The sequence below is a fragment of the Choloepus didactylus genome, chromosome 26 (genome assembly GCF_015220235.1).
Source record: "Choloepus didactylus isolate mChoDid1 chromosome 26, mChoDid1.pri, whole genome shotgun sequence".
Classification (NCBI taxonomy): domain Eukaryota; kingdom Metazoa; phylum Chordata; class Mammalia; order Pilosa; family Megalonychidae; genus Choloepus; species Choloepus didactylus.
Genome location: NC_051332.1, coordinates 7,136,032 through 7,158,337, shown reverse-complemented (window position 1 = coordinate 7,158,337; position 22,306 = coordinate 7,136,032).

Genomic DNA, 22,306 nt, shown 5'->3' with positions numbered 1-22,306 from the left:
AAGCATTCCTTCTACTCCTTATCTTTGAAATGTTTTCAACAAGAAAGGATATTGGATTTTGTCAAATGCCTTTTCTGTATTGAATGAAATGATCATTCAATTCTTCCACTTTGATTTATTGATGTGGTGTATTACATTATTAGATTTTATTGTGTTGAACCAGCCTTGCATACCTGGAATAAATCCCACCTCATCATGGTTTATAATTCTTTTAATGTGCTGCTGGGTTCAATTTATGAGTACAGTGTTGAGAATTTTTGCATCTGTATTCACTAAAGAAATTGGTCTATAATTTTCTATTTTTTAGTATCTTTGTCTGATTTTGATATTAGGGTGATGTTGGTTTCATAGAAAGAGTTAGGTAGCTTTTCCTCTTCTTCAATTTTTATTAAGAGTTTGCACAGGATTGGTACTAATTCTTTCTTGAATGCTTTGTAGAATTCACATGTGAAGCCATCTAGACCTGGGTTTTTCTTTTCTGGGAACTTTTTGATGACTGAGTCAATCCCTTTTCTTGTAATATTTTTTGTTGAGGTTATCTATTTCTTCTCAAGTCAATGTTGGTTGTTTATGCTTTTCTAGGAAGTTGTCCATTTTGTCTAAGTTTTATCATTTATTAATATATAGTTGCTCATATTATCTTCTCATTAAATCACCTTTATTTTTGCAGGTTGAAAAGTTATGTCTCCTTTCCCATTTCTGATTGCATTTACTTGCATCCTCTCTCTCTCTCTCTCTCTCAGCCTAGCTAAGGGTCCAGCAATTTTATTGATTTTCTCAAAGAACCAACTTCTGCTTTTGTTGATTCTCTCTATTGTTTCCTGTTATCAATTTCCTTTATTTCTGCTCTAATCATTGTTATTTCATTCATTCTCTTTGCTTTGGGGTTAGTTTGCTGTTCTTTCTCTAGTTCCTCATTGTGAATAGCTAATTCCTTGATTTTGCTCTCTCATCCCTTAATATAGGCATACAGGACAATAAATTCCCTCTCAGCAGCACATTTCCTTTATCCCAAAGGTTTTGATATGTTGTGTTTTCATTGTCATTTGCCTCAAGATATTTACTAATTTCTTTTTTAATTTCTTCCTTTACTAACATGTTTTCTAAGTATGTGTTGTTTTGCTTCCACATATTTGTGAATTTTATGACCTTCTGCCAACTATTTCCAGTGTCATTCCATTAAGAGCTGAGTGTTTTGTATTATATCAATATTTTTAAATTTGTTCATACTTGCTTTATGAAACAACATGTGGTCTATCCAAGAGAATGTTCCATGAGCACTTGAGAAAAAATGTGCATCCTGCTGTTGTCTGGTGTAGTGTTCTAGAAATATCTGTCAAGTCTAGTTCATTTATCACACAATTTAACATCTCCATTTCCTTATTGATCCTCTGTCTAGATGTTCTAACCATTGATGTGTATGGTGCATAGAAGTCGCCAACTATTATAGTAAATTGATCTACTTCACTTTGCAGTGTTCTCAGTGTTTGCCTCATGTATTTTGGGGCACTCTGGCTTGTTGCATAAATATTTGATTATGTTTTCTTGTTGCATTGACCCTTTTATTAATATATAGTGTCCGTGTCTTTTTTAATTGTTTTACTTTTTCAGGCTACCAATTTGTCTGATATTAATATAGCTACTCCCACTTTTTCCTGATTGCATGAAATATCTTTTTCCAAATTTTTGCTTTTAGCCTATTTTTTCCCTTCTGTCTAAAGTGAGTTTCTTGTAGACAGCACACAGATGGGCCCTGTTTTTAAAACCATTCTGCCACTCAATGTCTTTTTATTGGTGAGTCTAATCCGTTAACATGTATTGTTATTACTGTAATGGCTGTACTGTCTTCTACCACTCGGTCTTTGTATTTTATGTCATATGTTATTTTCTTCTCTCTCTCTTTTTACCCTTCCTGATAGTGTTCATTTCTACTCTCTTCTCCCAACCCCTCTCTCCTGTATTTTTATCAGCAGGGAGCACTCCATTTAGTATTTCTGACAGTGATAGTCTTTTACTCTCAATCTCTCTTAGTGTCTGTTTGTCTGAAAATATTTTAATCTCTCCTTTATTTTTGAAGGACAGTTTTGCTGGATATAAAATACTTGGCTGGCAGTTTTTCTCTTCCCATATCTTAAATATATCATCCCACTGCCTTCTCACCTCCATGGTTTCTTCAGAGAAATCTGACCAAGGTGTCATTGTGCTTCCCTTATGTGATGGATCACTTCTGTCTTTCTGCTTTCAGAATTCTCTTTTTGTTTTCAAATTGTACCATCTGATCAGTAAGTGACTTGTTATAAGTCTATTGGGATCTATTCTGTTTGGGGTATGCATTATTTCTTGAACCTGCAATTTTATGTCTTTCATGAGTAGGGACATTTTCAGTGATTATTTCTTCTAATATTCTTTCTGCCCCTTTTCCCTTTTCTTCTCCTTGTGGGGCATCAATAACTTGTATATTCATGTGCTCCATGTTGTCATTCTGCTTAATATGACCCTGCTCATATTTTTACATTGTTTTCGCTATCTGTTCTTCAGTGTGTATGAATTCAATGTCTTGTCTTCCAGTTCACTGATCCTTTCTTCTGTCTGTTCAAATCTACTGTTGTATCCCTCCATTGTGTTTTTCATCTCTTCCATGTGTCTTTCATTCTCATGTTCTGCCATTTGTTTTTTCAGGCTAAGGATTTCTACTTTATGATCAGCCAATATTGTCTTTATATCCTTCATCTCTTTTGCTGTATCTTCCCTCTGTTCAATGAATTGATTTTTGAACTGATTTAGGATATTTATTTGAACATCTTTAATTAGTTGTCTATACTCCTGTATCCAGGAGTTATACAGTATAACCAACTGTATAAATCAGTTGGTTTATTTGGCTGGTCCATATGTTTGCTTTTCCTAGTATGGCATTATCTTAAGCTGTCTAGGCATCTGATTTTCTTGATTATTTTATTCTGGAGCTCATTTTCACTCTTTTATGTAGGGTTTCCTTGTTGGTTGGCTTTGTTCTCTATCCTTTAGTGTTCAGTTCAACTTATTCTAGACCTCTAGCTTAGTTTCCATTTAGTTGATCAGAATTTTTCACCTGTAGTTTGTGTGTTTCTTGCCCCATTTGTAACCATTTTGTGAGAGGTTCTCCTCAAATATGGTCAACCCCAATCAGGTTTTCCCAGTCTAGGGAAGCCCAGGTTTCAGGAGGAGGCTCTGGATTTTCCCTGAGAATATGGCTTTCCTGTGAGGCCTCTAGTCTCTGTGCTTTTCCTATCCTGTGTAGTAGGTGATGTTTGTCAGCCCATGGCTCCCCACCAGTGTAAAGATGTGTGTTGCCTTTAGTTTTCTGCAGACTCTGTCCCTCTCAGGGAAGCTGCTGACTGAAGCTGGTTTCTGAATTCCAGCATCTGGGGTCTGAGTTCTTTAAGGAAGGCTGCCACTTGAGCTGTACCATGGCCCCTTTTCTTGGGGGAAATTATGCCCTTTAGGGAATTTTCTCCCCTACTAGTTTCATAGCTGTGTCTGTCACACAAATCTCATCACTACATTTTCTTAGTCCAGAGGCTAGTTGCAAATGCCTGAGGTTTTCTGTAAAGAGTTACTTAGGATAGTAATTTTAAAAGGAAAAAGGAATAAAAAGAAAAGAAGAAATCCCTTTTTAAGGCCTTTCCCCAGTCCCCAATTTTTGTCAGTCTCTGTACAGAGTATTTCAAGATATGTGCCTTAGGCTATTATCTCTTTCACTTGAATAGTTACTCTATAATGCATTTTATTACACCCTTGCCAGGTGGCTGATGGGTTGTAAAAACATATGGGGTCAAAGAGCAAGAAAAGAAAAGTGAAAATAGTAGGAAAAAATAACACTTTTTGGAGCCACTGAATGGGAGCCCAATTGGGTGCCCACTTCTATGTGACATTCTTCCTGGAGCCCAGCCCCTTTGCAGCACCTAAACACCCCCAAACCCAAAGGTTAATTAATTAATTTGTTAATGAATTCTGCATTTGAAGCTCAGTTAAGCCCCCCTTCTTGCTCCCAGCGGAGACTGTTTCTTTTTCCCTTGAGGAGCCAGCTCCAAGACTGTCCACTGTTTCTGGGGTTGGGGGCAACAGCCCTTTGTGAAAGGAACTTACAGGATTCACAGTGAACTCAGATGTTCTGCATATTCCAGACTAGTGTATCATGCAAGACTTGTCACTGAAGATACCAGAAACTGTTTCATATAATTTCTGGCTATTTACCAGCTGCCCTGGAGGAGTAACTATATTGCACACCTCACCACACTGTCATCTTGCCCTTCCCCATCTTTTTACTTGTTGCTAAAGTCTTTTCATGCATGATTTTTTTTATAAGTTTAATGAAACCTCATTTACCTATTTTTATTTTGTTGTTTTGCTTTGTGCAATATCTAAGTACTAAAGCATAATACAAATAAGGGGATTTTCCCTATGTTTACTATTCTTTTGTCCCTGGGTGTACTGGGCAACTTGTTCAAAGTTCAGTTGACTAGGTGGTGATGTCATAACCACTGGGAGGTAGGACATCCACCCTGGAAAAGCCTTTCATCAGAAGCAATAAATAAAAGGGCAAACTTCTTTTGCTTGGAACTCTGGAGGTTGATAGAGCTTGGAGAAAGACTCCACAAGAGCTGAATCAAAGAAAAAGAAAAAAAATACCAAAAAATCTAGGAGACCTGTGACCTGGAACAACCATCCATATGCCTCCTCATCATTCAGTCCTATGCAGCTTAAGAGTCACACATGGCAGCATGGCCCTGGGACCTCTTGCCATGGATTCAGAGCATGGTGACACTCTCAGCAGCAAGTTAGAACCTCATGCATTTCCAGGCATAAGGACCCAAGTACTCATAGGCATAGGGTGGAACACATGCAACTAATCAGACCTACATACTTAAGGGCCACCAGGAAATAAAAGACACTGCTTCAAAGAGTGCACATGGAAGTGGTTGAGCTTACAATGTGAATTGCTATATTGGATATTCCCTTTAAAATAATAGATCTTAACTTAAGGAATGATTCTTGGCAGAATTCTATATTTTTACTAAATATTTTGTTGTACTGCTTTGTCACATAGAATTATGATTTAGAAGGAATAAATACCAAATTATATATTTGTCTTAGAATTGGCACATGTAATTAATAGATGAATCCAATGGTTTTTTTATGTCTGTACTTTGTTTTAACAGAAGTATATTTGCACTTCTGAGTGAATGAATACTGAAGAAACTAGGGACAATAAGTTTCAGAAGTCCTGGCCAAGTATAATTCATGCTTTAAAGTGTATCCTCAAAGAAATTAATAAATATTAATGGATATATTTTCATTGTTGAAAAAAGTTTTATGACTCTAAATTTAGTCTATATTCAGCAGTGCATTCTCCCTCCCTCCCTCCCTCTCTCCCTCTCTCTCTTTCTCTCTCTCTATAGCTAATTAGAAAATAATAATCTATTGTGTTCAAAATTAATTTACAGTTAAAATCATAATAGAAATAGTGTTAATGGAGCAGCACTCATCTATTCAATCAAGGTCCATTTTTCCAGAAATCATCTATCAGCAGGTTCCTGTCCTCCTTTCTAATTTACACAATTATATGTCTTCTGTACTTGTCTCATGTTATTTCCTCACTTCAGTAGTCTTTTGAAGAGGAAATAACATAGTTGCTAAACTGATTTATTATTCTAAGACAGTAGAAATGCATTAAGTAGTGGAATACCTGATATTTATTAATATTTTTTCCTCAAATATGTTTCATATTTTCCTGTTTAAAATATTCTCTTTAACATCTCTTTACCTTGAGTTGAATTGCTTATGTCTAAATGTTTAGGTTATGTCCCTTGTTGTTATAAATTTGTGTATTTTATTATAAATAAAAGGACATGCTTTTCTAGCATATATAAAATAAATATTCATTTATAATATTCTTCCTGCAATTTTATCTGTTTTATAATAGCTACCAGGTATTGGAACTCTTAATTTAGTCTTTTATCACATGTCTATTTTATTCTATAATTTAAAGTTACCTATTTTTATCTGTAGTCACGAAAATTTTCTCCACAGTAATTTCCTCTTGTGCATTTGAGTTTTTCAACCACTGTATTTGTAGTTTCAGAAATTTATTTTTCCATTATTCATTTGTCATTGCACCCTCTCTTTCTATCTATCTATTTATGTATCTAACTATGTATATCTTCATACAGTTTCTGAGCTTATTTGATTCCGGTATTTATTATAACTTTTTTCATTTCTATGAAAATTACATATTTGGTGTTGTGTGCTAATGTGTAAATTTGCTAGCAGTTTTGCATATATCATGAACCCTAAATATTCTCTTCTTTTTAAGAATGGAGTTTGCTGGGATTAGGTGATTCCTGTGATATGGGGTTTTAGAATAAAATCATTACTGGAGCAATGTTAATTAGGGAACCAGTAAAATGGCAGAATTGACATGTAGGTTAAGGTGGAGATGACGCCCATGAGCACATATGAGGAGTTGTCCTCTAATGCTTTTTTCATTCATTCAATATCCATATTTAGATTCATTTCAGTCTACATCTACACACAAGAATTATACTGTATCACCCATATTTGCTTTGTTAATTCCACAGAATATTTTCAGCTCTTTTGCTCATTATTAGACTTACTCATTATTATATTATATGAAATAAGATATTACAAAGGAAAGGTATCCATTACTAAAACCCTATATCACTACACTAAGACTCACAAACACTGCAACACACACACACACTACTAGATGCAATGGGTAGAAAGAGATAGAAAAATAGATAGATATAAATAGGATAGGTAATATATAGATAGAAGCATATATAGATGATAAAGAGTTAGATACATATAGAAGAATAGGACAGGTTGACCTATTTACAGATAGATATAAATATAGAGTGTTGTCATTTTGGTAGGTATCCTTAAACCTACCAAATATAGAGGGTTGCTATTTTGGTAGGTATCCTTATACTATACTAGTGATTGGGCCTTGACCTAAGCACAAAATTATTATTCTAAATGAGTGCATTCATTATTTTAAAATACAGCTAGCAAATAAAAAAGAAAGCTAAACATTAAACTTGCAGAAATCTGAAACCAGTAGGTAATTTTCCCAGGCTGTTTCAATATTCATATAAAATTAGAAAATTATATAAATGTAAAAATAATTTTATAATTAATACTTATAATTAGTCCATCCTCATATTTTATTTATTCAATTCATATTGTTCTCTACTTCTAAAGTATTACCATGGTTTATACTATGCAATAAGTGCAGGCATAACTTTGGATAAGAAAATTTCATTGAAAAGTTGGCTCTCATTCTGCTTTCAAGCACATATTTCAGAAAATTTTAGTCACTTCAAACTTCCAACAATAAGTGTATTTTCTCACTTGTATTATATTCCTACATCATATAATTATTGTATAATTTAACTTTTCAGCATCCTTAAACAATTTCAACTGACATATTTGGCATATGATTTTATTTTATTCAATGAATAATACATTAGTGCTTTATTTTGGGCAACATATTATGCATTCCTTTAAATTAGTATATTTCTTTTCCTTTAAAACAAATTTTAATTTGACAGCTTTATTTGTCATTTAATAAGAGTAAAGATAATACTTTTAAATATGTTTTCCTGAAGGGAAATTCATCTTCTTTTATACCTGTTTTGTTATGAAGAACTTTTATGATTGATGTTAAAGAGAAAATCAATACAAATTGTCTTATAAATATGCAGTGGACTTGTCAAGTTCATAACAATGTTGTTTACAGTTTTTAAATCTTCTAATTTCATTAATAAAAATGCACATAGAGATGAAATAACTATATTCTCAACACTTCTATATCCATTGTTTTAGTACGTATCATACAATGAGCATTTTCATATAATTGTTTTACCAAATAAATTCATCTGTTTTCTATTTAGGAAAACTGTTTTCTCCTTTTTTGCATTAAACCAGATTTCTTGCATTTCAAAGCAAATTGCAAACATCAGTAATCTTCCCCCATCAGCATTCATTAACCATGTAATTAAATAAAATTATTTGTTTGTGCTTCTTTTTCTTTTTGGCATAAATTGCAAAGAGTTGAAAGCATGTGATTTAAATTCATACTTTTCATATTTTTGAAAACAATAAAATCCCTATAATACAAACCCATTAAAAGATATAGTTATTACCATTCTCCCAGGGATTTCCCTTCCTTCTTCCTAGTGTATAGTCATTTCTTCCACCTCTTCCAAAAGGCAATTACTAGTCAATTTATTAATTTATATAATTTACCATGTGCTCACATTTGCTTTTGTAAAACTTTATATAAATGACTTCATGCAATGGTCACTCATCCAAGACTCTTTTTGCCAACTCAAGTGAATATTTTTGAGATTCTTCATGTACTTGTGTGTACCAGTACTCTGATACTTTAAAAACTGATTAATATATTTTATAAACATATCACAGTTTCTATATCATATTTTCCCTTTTATGGGTACCTTTGACACATCAACACTAGTAATTATGAATAAAGATGCTATGGACATACTTGTACCAATATTTTGATAATAAATACTGATGCTTTCAGTTCCATTGGGTAAATATTAAAGAGTGAACTTGCTGGTTAATATACAGGTGATTATATTTGTAAGAAACTGCTTGACATATTTATGAAAGTTTATAGCATCATGTACTACCACGAAGTACATGGGAGGTTTTGTTGAGCAGTCTCATAAGCATCTTTTGGTTTAACCAGGTTTGTTGATGCTATTAATTCTAGAATTTAGTGAAATATCATTGTGGTTTTAATTAATTTCCCTTGAGAATATTCCAGACTGATGACCTACTGAGCCGTTAAATGAGTCTCCATGAATTTAAAAGGATTTAATAACAGAACATGTGTTCTCTGACTATAATGAAATTAAATCAGATATCAACAATAACCAAAATGTTGGATATTAACCAACATACATTTGAACAGTTTGTGATTCAAAAAGAAATCTCAAAGAAATTTTAAATATATTTGAATTGCATGATAGTGAAAATACAATATAAAATATCTGGTGGTATGGAAAAAATCTATGCACTGAGGAAGGTTGAAAATTTAGGCACATGCTAGAAAAATAGAAAGCTTTAAAGATAATGTACATTTTCAACCAAAGAAATGAGGGTAGGGAGCAAAGTGATGTGCCAGGAGGTAGAGAAAAGAAAACAGTAAAGGAATGAGTCAAAAACAATGGTATAGAAAATTGACAAAAAGGGGGAAAGTTGAAAAACAAAAAGGTTTTCTTTGAAAAGATCAACAAGATTGATGAATAAATGATAATGTAAACAAAATACCAATATCAGGAATGAAATATGGATTATTACTAACAGTTGTTACAGCTAACCAAACATAGATGTTTGGCAAATGTTTTCCTGAAATTAGACATAATTAAAATGACTCACAAAATTCTTGGTGATGATAAAGTTTGAGTTTTGTGTGAAAATTAGTACTTTAAAAAATTATGTCCTCCTTGTGAGTTTCACAGCTTCCCAATAATTGAAGTACTGTCTGAAGGATTGTTGGTGATATTAATACATGTTATTTATTATATTTTATAATTAAATATGTCATATTCAGAAGATCTGCAACACTTTTGACCAATACTTTACAGATAGGTAAAATAGGATTGAGAGTACCGTGGATAGGAAAAAGAGTCATTTATATTACGAAGTAGAGAAAAGATTATTTTTTTTGAAATATTTCAAGATAACACAGGAAAATTAGAGTTTAGGACATATATATTTTAAATTGGTTAGTTTTTTTGAGAAAGGATAGATAACAGTATAGGGAAATAATCCTAAGCAGAATGCTTTGTAATCATTAAATACTGGATATTATTATTTAATGGATAGAATTATAATTTTAGAAGAAAAATGACATGTGAATTATGTGCATTAGAAATTGGGTAGCCACTAAAGAGGGCAATTTAAGTGATAGGTATGTTGAGGATTGTTTTATTAAAAGATGGAAACATGAACATTTAAGGGAAACAATATCAATGAAATCAGAACCAATATATTTATGAAATCATGTACAAGTATGTCAATTTTTTGACATTAATCACAAGGAAATAAGTAAATATTAATGGATATTTGATCGCATTGTTGAAGAAAGTTTAAAAATTAATTTAAACAATATTCAGCAGGGTACTCTGGCAAAGATATTGCTAATAAGAAAGGAAGATATTTTATGTAACATCTCATTAGATTTCAACTTATAAATATAGAAATAGCCCTTAGGTAAAAAACCAGAATCCTAGAGACATGATGCTCAATTCTGATTTCAAAAACCTTTTCTTCCACCATACAAGTCAATCACTATCCTGATTCCATAGGCAGGGTAATGGCATGTATATCAGAAATTTAGTAAATAATGCATAGTTTTCACTGATATTAAAATATTAGATGCCCCTTCTCTCAGAAATTTTCCTTTTATGACAGAATTATAATGTCCCAATTCATCAATGCCAGCCTTTGACATTCTTTGGCCACTAATATGTAAACAAAAATGGGAATGTTCAATTAAGACAAACTATTTGTCTTTACAGTATGTATTTATTTTGTCATGAGAAACATTAACATCCCATACAGAGGCTTCTAGCATAGATTGTGGATGGTGTTGATGAATGCTACAGTCACAGGTAGAAAATCTTTGTTGATCTCAGCATTACATCTTTATTTTTATGGGATGATGTAAACTAATCTGTTCTTACCTGACTGAGGAAATGAAAAGTGTTTTCCAAAGCAGCTGTAAAGAATCATACACCAATTCCCAGAATAAATTAGAATTTCCATACTCCATATCCTCACCAATAATTTGTGCCTTCAGATTTATTTTTAAAATCTACTGAATTTTTAAGTAACTCATTCTGGTTATGCTTTCAATTTTCTTACAATATTAGTGGTTAAGAGCATACCATGATGTGTAAAATAGTATGTTTGTGCTTCCTTTTCTTTGGAAACCTTTCTGAGGACTTATAAGAACATTTATTTTGAAATGGTGAAAATGTGGATATCTGTGCTCTTTTGTTGGCTCTAGAGAAAGAGATTCTTCATATTTATGCAATAAAACTCATAAATAAAATTCCATTGTTCATATATTTATATGTTCTTCCTTTACCTACTCTTCCTTCTCCTGCATTACCTATCCTCATCCCAAGTAATACTTTTCTACTTGAAAGTTCTGTTGATAACTTCCAAATTACACCAATTTTTTTTTCATATTTTAATATTTACTCCACATTGCCTTGATTTTGTTTAGGTGTCAAGATAGGACTAAAATGTCATATTTTAATATGAATAATATTGTTACCTAATAGTTGTAGTAACATTTCCTGAAATATACACACTATATCCAATGCAATATCACACTATAAAAGTAATTTTTAAAGTATTCTTATGTGGTTACTATACATTTTTACATTTCATTCATCTGTTAAAACCCATATCAAAATGACCATTTAATACTGTTTTATAAGAGGACTTGATTTCTGTTAAGAAAATCCTGCTTTGTCACCTAAGAAGTGTTTATGACATTTTTGTTTTATATAATTTTAGGGATTACTTGTTATCTTCTACAGAAAGAAATCTTCTGTTTTTTTTTTTTTAATTAGAGAAGTTGTGGGTTTATGGACAATCAGGCATAAAATATGGAATTCTCATATAATACCCTATTATTAATACTTTGGTTTGGAGTGGTATATTTATTACAATTGATGAAAGCACATTTTTATGATTGTACTGTGAACTATAGCTCATGTTTTAACTTATGGTTCACTCTGTGTGATGTTGTTCCATGGATTTTTAAAAATTGTTTTAATCTTTTACCATGTGTACAAACTGCAACTTCCCCTTTTTACCAAATTCAAAGGTATATTTCAGTGCTGCTATTTATATTCATATGTTTGTGCTACCAACATCAAAAACCATTACTAAAACATTCCCATCATTCCAAATAAGAACTGTATTTTAAGACCTAACTCTTTATTCTCTATGTCCACCGCATTCCCCTGTAAGCTATATTTTAGATTCTGATTCTATGAGTTTCCTTATTCTAATTATTTCACATTGGTGAAGTCATTAAATATTTGCCCTTTTGTTTCTGGCTTATTTCAATTAACCTGATGTTTTCAATGTTCATCCATGTTGTCACATGTATGAAAAATACATTCCTTTCTAAGACTGAATAATATTCCATTGCATGTGTATACTACATATTTTTTATCCATTCATCAGTTGATGGACACCTGGGTGTCTTCCATCTTTTGGAAATTGTGAAAAATAGCACTATGAACATCAACGTGCAAATATTTGTTCAAGTCCCTCCTTTAGATTCCTTTGGTTGTATACCTAGAAATAGGATTGCCACGTCATGTGGCAATTACATATTTAAATTTCTGAGGAAATGCCAAACTGCCTTCCACAGTAGTTCCACCATTTTACATTGACATGAGAAATGAATGTGTGCCTATTTCTCCACATCCTCTTGAACACTTGTTATTTTCCATTTTTAATAGAATCCATTTTAATAAATGTGGAATGGTATCTCATTGCTGCTCTGATTTTCATTTCCCTGATGACTAACTATATTGTTTATATTTTCATGGGCTTCCTGGACATTTGTATACAGTGTTTGGAGAGATGTTTTTGGAGAGTCTTGTATGGAGAGACTTTTGCCCACTTTTCCATTGGGTTGTCTGTCTTTTGCTTAAGTTGAAGGATTTCTTTATATATCCTGGATATTATACATTTATTGGCTACGTGGTTTCCATATAGTTTCTCCCATTATGAATATTTTTGTTTTACTTTCATTGTAAAGTCCCTTGATACACAAAATTTTTACTTTTGATGAGATCCTTTAAGCTACTTGTAATTTTGTTTCTTTTATGCTTTGGGTGTAAGTCTGTGAAACCATTGCCTAACACAAATTACTGGATATGCTTCCCTAATGTTTCTTCTGGAAGTTTCTATTTCTGTTTCTTATAATTAGGTCTTTGATCTATTTTGAATTGATTTGTGTATAATATGTGAGATATGGGTCTTCCTTTTTCTTTCAAATGGAGATCCAATTCTCCCACCACCAATTGTAAGAGAGGCCATTCTTTTCAATTGAGTTGTTTTTGCCCCAGTCAAAAATCATTTGGCCATAAATATGAGGGTGGATTTCTGAGATCTTTGTTCAGTTTCATTGGACTGTATGTCTGCCCTTGTGCCAGTATAATTCAGTTTTCATAATTGTGGTTTGTAGTGAGTTTTAAGGTTGGGAAGTGAGTCCTCAAACTTCATTGGTTTTTGTTGTAGTTCATGATGGATTTTAATATTTGAGGCCCCTCACCAGTCCATATATTTTTTAATTAAATTTTGCCTGCTATATTTTGCATGTATTTTCATTTTTAGAGAAGTAGTGGGATAAATACTTCATAAAATACGGGATTTCCATATAATACCCCATATTACTACATTGTATTAGTGTTGAATATTTGTTAAAAGTGACAAGAGTATGTTTTAACAATTGTACTATTAACTGTAGTCAATGGTTTAACTTAAGATTCGTTGTGTAGATAAACTCATGGAGTTTTCAAAAAATTATTCTATTACCATTTTACCATGTATGCACACCAATATTAATAGTAGCATTATTCACAATTGCCATTTGTCCTTTAACTGAAAAATAACTCAATAACTCAACAAAATTGGGTATATATATATAAAATAGAATAAAAAGTAATGTAATTCTCAAACATGCAGCAACATGCATAAACACTGAAGATATCAAGTTTAGTGAAATAAACCAAACACAAAAGTACAATTATTGTATGTTCTCACAGTAATAAAATAACTAGAATATGCAAAATCATAAAGTTAGAAACTAGAATACAGTTTACGGTGGCCAAGTTTGAGGTAGGGAAAAGTTTGGTAATTGATGGTCATGGTGGTTACACATGTTGAATGTAATAAACACCACTAAATTGGATACTTGGAAGTGTCTAAAATGAGAAATCTCATGTCTTATATTTGTTACAAGACTATTATAAAATTCATAGAACTGTACAATACAAATAGTGAACCGTAAATTAATTGATGAACTATAGATAATATTATAATTATAATAAAATTGTTTTGTCAAATTATAACAAAGTGACCATATTTATGTAAAATTTTAATAATAGGGAAAATTTTTGTGGGGGTGGTAGATAGGCCCTCTGTAATTTGTGTATGAATTTTCTGTAAATTCACAGATGTTTAATAATAAAAAATCTAAAAATAGGAACTTCCAAAATTGCTATCTAATGATAAAATTTTAGTTTCAAGTGATAATGAGAAATTTGGAAAAACTTATGCCATCCACATGAACTTTACAGCTGCCCAATACTTAAAGTTGTGTCTTATAGGTTTTCTGGTGGTTTTATTAAATGTGGTTTATTGTGGTATTGTACAATGAAATTTGTCATATTTGTGATATCTAAATTACTCTGTGAACCAATGTATTTCAGATGAACACTTCTTGATGTTACATAATCACACATGAGTAGAACCACTCAAATTCCTCAATAGATAATGGATTTTAATCTAATAGAAGGGGAAGAGTTCATGAATAAGGCTTCAGATTACATATTGGAGCTATTACTTAAGAAATCACTACTTGTAGAGTTTACGTGTAGAATGTTAGTATTAAAGAAGATGAGCAATTATATGAAGTGATAATGAAATGCCTCTTCATTTTTCAAATAATGTATCCGTGTAATGTCATATTTGCTTCACACTCTTAAAGCAAATCAACCTATTGCAATGGAATGAATGAAGAAGTAAAGATGAGAATTCAGCTATCTCCAAGAAAGTAATGACTAAACAGATTTACAAAAGGATAAAATAATTTCTCTTTTCTCAATAATTTTATTTTCTTTTTGGAATATAGCATTTAAAATGCATTATTATAATAAAAATAAGGAGTGTATACGTTTTACTAAATTAAATATTCATCCTTATATAAGTTTTATTTTCTAATATGGTAATTTTCAGAAGATATAACATGCAAAATTACAGATATTTAGAGTTTTCAATAATTATTTGCAGGGTAAACTCTTCCTGAAACCAAAAAATATATGAGAAAATATATATTATGTAAATCCTGTAAAATTATATTCTGCAATTTTTCAAGGAAACTCAGAGAGTATATTTTTGTGTTTATTTAAAATCTGAGGAGTACCTATCAATATAATTACATATTATAAATGATGATCTCTTCAAAACACTTTTGATAAGAATCCAACACTGTGCTACATCCTTTTTACTTGCTTTCCTTTTATAATCCATTTTAAAATATTCTCCAATTTTTTTGTATTTTAGTAGCTATTTGACATTTTAGTTTATTGCTGTTCTTGGCAATTTTAAACAATGTATACATTTCCCTATGCTGTAATGTTAACCCAGTCATTTAGGAACATTATTTTTATTAGGGTTTGCACAATATTATGGGCATATAATGATGTAAATAAATTATATTTATAATATGATATAAAATTGAAATATTTCTTAATATATCTCTTTTGTTAACCTGAAACTCAATGCTCATTTTACTGAAAATAAGCTCAATTAGGAAATTTACTGGTCTCAAAATATAACCAAGGAATCCTTACCATTCAGGAGAGGTTAAAAGTGGCTTCTCTGGAAAGTGAGTACCCTAATCCTCCAGGTCTCCTGGGAGGGATGACCCATAGATGTGTTTCATAAAGAAAACCATATCTACAAAGAATACAGAGGCAGAATTTTTAGCATGATTAAAGCTAAATGAAACTCTCCCTTATAAGGGACTGTATGGATTTAGTTGAGGAAAAAATAAGACAGGATCATGGATTTTCTAAAGTCTCTATAATTGCACAGAGGAAATACTTCTGTGAAAGAAGAAAAGCAGATTCAGCATTTATCAGGTGTATTTGTATGTTTAAATTCTTTTGTTTCTTTTTAATGGCTAAGAAATAATTGACTGAAATATTTGTAATATGTTTCAAGATGTTCAGCATAATTTACTGTTGCTCCATATTATAAATTGAAACCCACAGGGTCTGAATATTCTAGATATACTATAGTTGATGGGTTTTAAAAAATGGGACCTGATGAAACCTATGTAATTCAGAGACTATAATTCAAATATGGAAAATATAATGCTACAGAAATTACCAAGAAGTTGAACTAGAACAAGAACTAGGACTGAAATGTTACTAGAACTAGAATAAAAGGATTGCTAAGAAATTCAGAGGCATAGCATAGCATTTCCAAGAAATCAATCCATGTAAGCAAAAATAGCATTGATAGAGGTAGCCAGAGATGTTTTAACTATTACCCCATTTTTTAAATATTTATTTGCTGGATATTAGGGTCTAGATATCCTCTATGTACATTTTAAAATATACAATAATATTTCATGTATTTAACAATTCATGAGGAATAGACATTCCCCACATTTTACAATTTTCTGCATTATAAAATTGTGAAGTAAATAATTTCTAAATATGCCTGAGGTAATAAGGATCAGAGGGAAAGAAAAACCTGAACACCCCCTCTCACTTTTTGTCCTATGCCCAAGGTCATACTTTTATCCATTAATTTGCATTCTGTAGCAGTAGGCATATGGTAAATTTAGCTTAGGAAATCTTGAGAATTTGTGCACACCAATGAAAAACATGTAATCTGATGCTTCTAAAATCAACAATGCATGGTTTTGATAAAAAAATAAAAGAATATGTTGGAATTTTGTGTAGCTCCAATAACCTGCCCTTTGGTCAATAATATCAACTTAATCACAAAGCATTTTATTTCATATTTAATAAAATTCTCTCATAAATGTTCTTTTCTCTTTTACAAAAATGAGGTTTATTGAAGGAACATGCCTAATTGAATAGTTATTTAAAAAATTGCATAAAATAATTTGCAAATGTACTGGAAATTCACTGATATAATTAATGAGAGTAAATGAAAAATATTGTTATTCAAATATAATGCTAGAAAAATTTTATGCTATTCTTAAATTTCCAACAAATTACGTATAAAAATTTAGTAAGAATACAAATTCTAACATTTTTCTAATTATTAAACTTCTATACAGAGTTTTCCTCATAAAAATTAAATAGTTCTGAAATAATACCTCACAAGATAATTAATCTTAAAATAAAAATGATAATTAAGACTGAAACCAGATTTCTTTATGATTTAGAGTGCTTCAAGGCATGCAGGAGTAAAATAGTTTTAGTTATGGAAATGGAATGGGTATATGTGTATGTGTTTGTATACCATTACTAGGTATATACTCACAGGAAATGAAAGTTAAGACACAAATGTACATCTGTAAACTGATGTTTATCATGCCATTATTCATAATAGCCAAGAGATGGAAACAGCTCAAATGTGCATCAATGGATGAGTGGATAAACAAACTGTGATACATACACACAATGGAATATTTTGCAGCTGTAAGACAGAACAAAGACATGGAACATATAATAACATGGATGGACCTTGATGACATTATGTTGAGAAAAGTTAGCCAGAAACAAAAGGGCAAATACTGTGTGGTCTGACTAATATGAAATAACATTAATGAGAAATCTTTGGGACTTTAAAGCTGATAACACAGGCTACCAGGAGATAGACACAGGGTAGAGATCAGGCATTTGATGTACAAAATGTTCTACAGGGCTGAATTTATATACCCATAAATAGAGAGCATAATACTGTATAGTGGTAGCACAATACTGTAAATACACTGAACAAAGATATCCATTAGTAAAGCAGAAAGAGGTCAGCTAGGGGCATGAATGACACCTGAGGAAAAGATGGAAGATAAAGACTGGGACTGTTTTAATTTACAAAAACTGGAGTGGTCAATGATTGTGATTAAATGTACAAGAGTAAAACTGTTCTTCAATGGGGAAGAACAAATGAATGTCAACCATACAGAGTGTTGGGAAGGGGATGGTTTGGGGAAAAATACAATCAAAGCAAAGTGAAGTCTATGGTCAACAGTAGAATTGCAATCTGCTTCCATTAAATGTAACAAAGGCAATATACCAAAACTGAATGTGTATGAGAGGGGGACATAAGGGAGGGATATGAGATTCTTGGTAGTGGTGTTATTGTCTGTCCCTACTATTATATTGTATGACATGATATTTTATTTTTATTTTTATTATGTTTTTTATTATTCATTAAAAAAACTTTTTCATAGTTATCAATATGTTCAAGTGCTGACTGTGGTGATAAAAGCACAACTGTATGATTATACCATAAACAACTGACTGTACACTGTGGATAATTGTATGGTATGTGAATATAGCTCTATAAAATTGCATGGAAAAATATAAACAGGGATAGACGTGCTGGAGAAAACATGGAGAGAGGGATTTACATGCTTCCTGTTCATTAGGAAGAATAGCATAACCTTTTTTGAAGGACAGTGGGGTGGTTCCATATGAAGCTAAGTATGTGGGTCCCATATGCTTCTGCCACCTCTTTAGGGGACATATACTTGGAGGATCTGAGAACAAGAACAGGAATGGACACTTGCACACTGGTGATTTTGGAGACAGTATGAATGATTTGAAATGGGTGGCGGTCACCTAAGGGTACATTGACTGAGGAACAGAATGGTCAACTGTTGTGTGTGCATACAATGGAATATTGAGGAACTGCAACAATGAGTGAAGCTATGAGACATGCAACGAGGGGACTGAATCTCATAGACAGCATTCTGAGTGAATTATGCCAGAAACAAAGGCAAACACTATAATTCCTCACCAATATGGACTAACTACAGTGTGTAAACTCAGAATTGAACATTAGAGCATGGCTTATTAGGGGAAAGCTTATTGTAAGGGTCCCTAGATTGTAAGATCCTACAGCAGTTATATCTATTCCTGAATTGTAATGGCTATCTCAAGATTTTGAGATGCTGATCCTTTTGTGTATAACCTGATCAATCTCTGGATCTTTGGGTATCTATTTGACACCTGAAACTCAAAGCTAGAACTCTACATATATGAATGTCAGTATTAGCACATATAGCACTGGTTTACAAGCTGAAAAAGAGTCCAGAATTCAACTAAAGATATGAATGAAGCAGATGTGGTTAGAACTAGGACAAATTGGGCCAAAGGGTAAAGGACAATGCTGACTGCATTTTAAAACTTCAAATTCCATGTGAGATCAAGTGAAGAGATGTTTAGCTGGTGCAAGATCGATATTTCCTAAGCAATTTTCTTGTACATTTTGTTCAAAACCATACTTACATGGAGGTTTTAATATGAAGTGAAACCTGGTTGGTTTGTATAGGTTAGTGTGAAATAGTGATACATCCTAAAGTAATTTGGGCAGAGAATAAAAATATATATGCAGGGTCCCCTTGAAGATCTGGGGGATAATGTAGAGATGTTGAGCTTCCTCACCTGGATTGTTGCTAATGTTCTCACAAATATTGAAGATGGTGGTTTAATGTGCTGTGCCCTCTATCATGGGACTTGCCCTTATGAAACTCATTACTGCAAAGAACAGGCTAAAACCACTTAAAATTTTTCCCGAGAGTGTCCCTCTGAGTACCTCTTTGTTGCTCAGATGTGACCATGTCTCTCTAGTTAAGCCAACTTGGCAGGTGAGCTTTCTGCCCTCCCCCATACATAGGATCTGACTCCCAGGCAACACAGGATATGACTCCCGGGGATGAACCTGGACCTGACATTGTGGGATTGAGAACATCTTCTTGACCAAAAGGGTGGTGAAAAATGAAATAAATTTATTTGGCCAAACTCTCCTACAAAAATGAGGAATATTTTTAAATATACACATATAAACAGAAACTGAGAGAGTTCATCAACAAATGATCTTCCCTACAAAAATACTAAAGGGAGTTCTGCAGGTTGAAATGAAAAGACAGGAGAGTGTGGCTTGGAGTATTGTGAAGAAATGATGAACTTCAGTAATGGTAACTAAAAGGGTAAATGCAAATCCGATGGTGCTGTATCCTCAATTTACAAAGGTACTCCAATTCTAAAATAGTCAGAAAACAATTGAACAAGAAAAAACATATTTCTTGATAATGGACATGTAAAAGATAAAGAAGCAATGTGGAACAAGAACAACATAAAGAAGGGGATAAAGGGATACAAAAGGAGAGAGTATACATGCTATTGAATATAAAAATTTATTCTTTCATATTAGTAGGTTATAGAAGAAGGTTGTGTAATAATCCCATGGTAACCAATATTTAAATAAACTATTTAAAAGTATATACAGAAACAGAAATGAAAATGGATCTGTCAGATACATCACAAAATTTCAATTATACAAAAAGGATGTTGAACTAAAGGAAAAGAGAGGTAGAAATATTTGACATATAAAATCCAAAAGACAAAATGGCTGAAGTAAGTATTGCATCTACCGTAATAACACTGAAAATGAATGGAATAAACTCCCCAATCAAAAGGTACAGATTGGCAGGATATGTAATATAGCATGATCCAACTATTTGCTGTTTACAAGATACAGATCTCAGGGCCAAAGGAACAAATTGATTAAATGTGAAAGGATGGAAAAATAATATTCCATACGAATAGTAACCAAAAAGGACCTGGTAGGTATTCTAATATCAGACAAAATAGACTTTAAGTCAACAGCAGTTACAAAAGGCAAAGAAAGAAACTATATATTAATAAAAAGTGTCAATCTGCCAAAAGGAAATAAATATCATAAGACGTATGCACATAACTACATGTCCCAAAACATGAGGAAACCACTGATAAAACTTAAGGGAGAAATAGATACCTCTACAATAATAGTTGGAGCCTTCAAGATACCACCACCTTATCAATAGATATAACAGCTCAACAGAAGACTAATAAGGAAACAGAGAACTTAAATAATTCATAAATGGAGACCTAATATGCATATACAGAACATTGCACATTGAAACAGCAGGATATAAATTTATCTCATGTGCAAATGGATTACTTTGCAAGATAGACCACATTTTTGGTTAAAAACAATTCTTGCTACATTTAAAAATGTTGAAAATATACAAAGCATCTTTTTGACCATAACAGAATAAAGCTGGAAATCAGTAACAGGCAGAGAACAGGAAAATCTACAAATATATGGAAGTTATAACACACTCTTAAACAATCCATGGATCAAATTAAAAATTGCAAGAGGAATCTGTAAATTTCTTGAGATGAGTGAAACTGAGAATGCAACATATCAAAACTTACGGGATGCAGCAAATTTAATTTTGAGAAGGAGATTATAAACCTAATTGCTTCTATTATAAAGAAGAAAAAGGTAAAATGAAAGACCTGACTGGACAGTTGGAGGAATAAGAAAGAGGAGAGTAAACCAAACACAAAAGAAGCAGAAGCAATGAAATAATAAAGATTAGAGAAGAAATAAAAGAAATAGAGGATTATAAACAATAGGGAGCATTTAAAAAACCAAAAGCTGGTTCTTTGAATTGATCAACATAAATGAAAAAAACATTAGCTAGAATGAAAAACAAAGAATGAGACAGAACACAAATAAAATGAGAAATGAGAAGGGGGACATTAGGAATGAGCCCACTGAATTAAAAATATCATATGGGGATACAATGAACAACTGGTTGCCAACAAATTTGTCAAACTATGTGAAATGGACAAATTCCTAGAAACACATGAACCTGCACTGACTCTAGAAGAAATAGAATATCTCAATAATTACAAATACAAGTAAAGAATTACAAGTAGAGAGATTTACTCAGACAGCAAAAACCTCTCAACAAAGGAAAGCCAAGGAACAGATGGTTTCACAGGTGCATTCTACCAATCATTCCAAGAAGAATTAATACCAGTCTTGCTCAAAATCTTACAAAAAATGAAGAGGAAGGAACATTACTTAACTCATTCTATGAGGCAATCACCACAATACCATTTTCAGAAAAAGATACTACTAGAAAAAAAAGCTATCAATTAATTTCACCTATGAATCTAGATGCAAAAAACCCAATAAAATGCCTTCAAGTTGACACCAACACCACATCACAAAATTACACACCATGATCAAGTGGGTTTTATCTGAGATATGCAAGCGTAATTCAACATAAAAAAATCAAGTTGTAATATATTTACAAAAAAACTGAAGAAAACATGATCATCTCAATTGACATAGAAAATGGAATGCATTGGACAAACTACAGAATCACATCTTGATAAAACCACTTAGAAAAAGG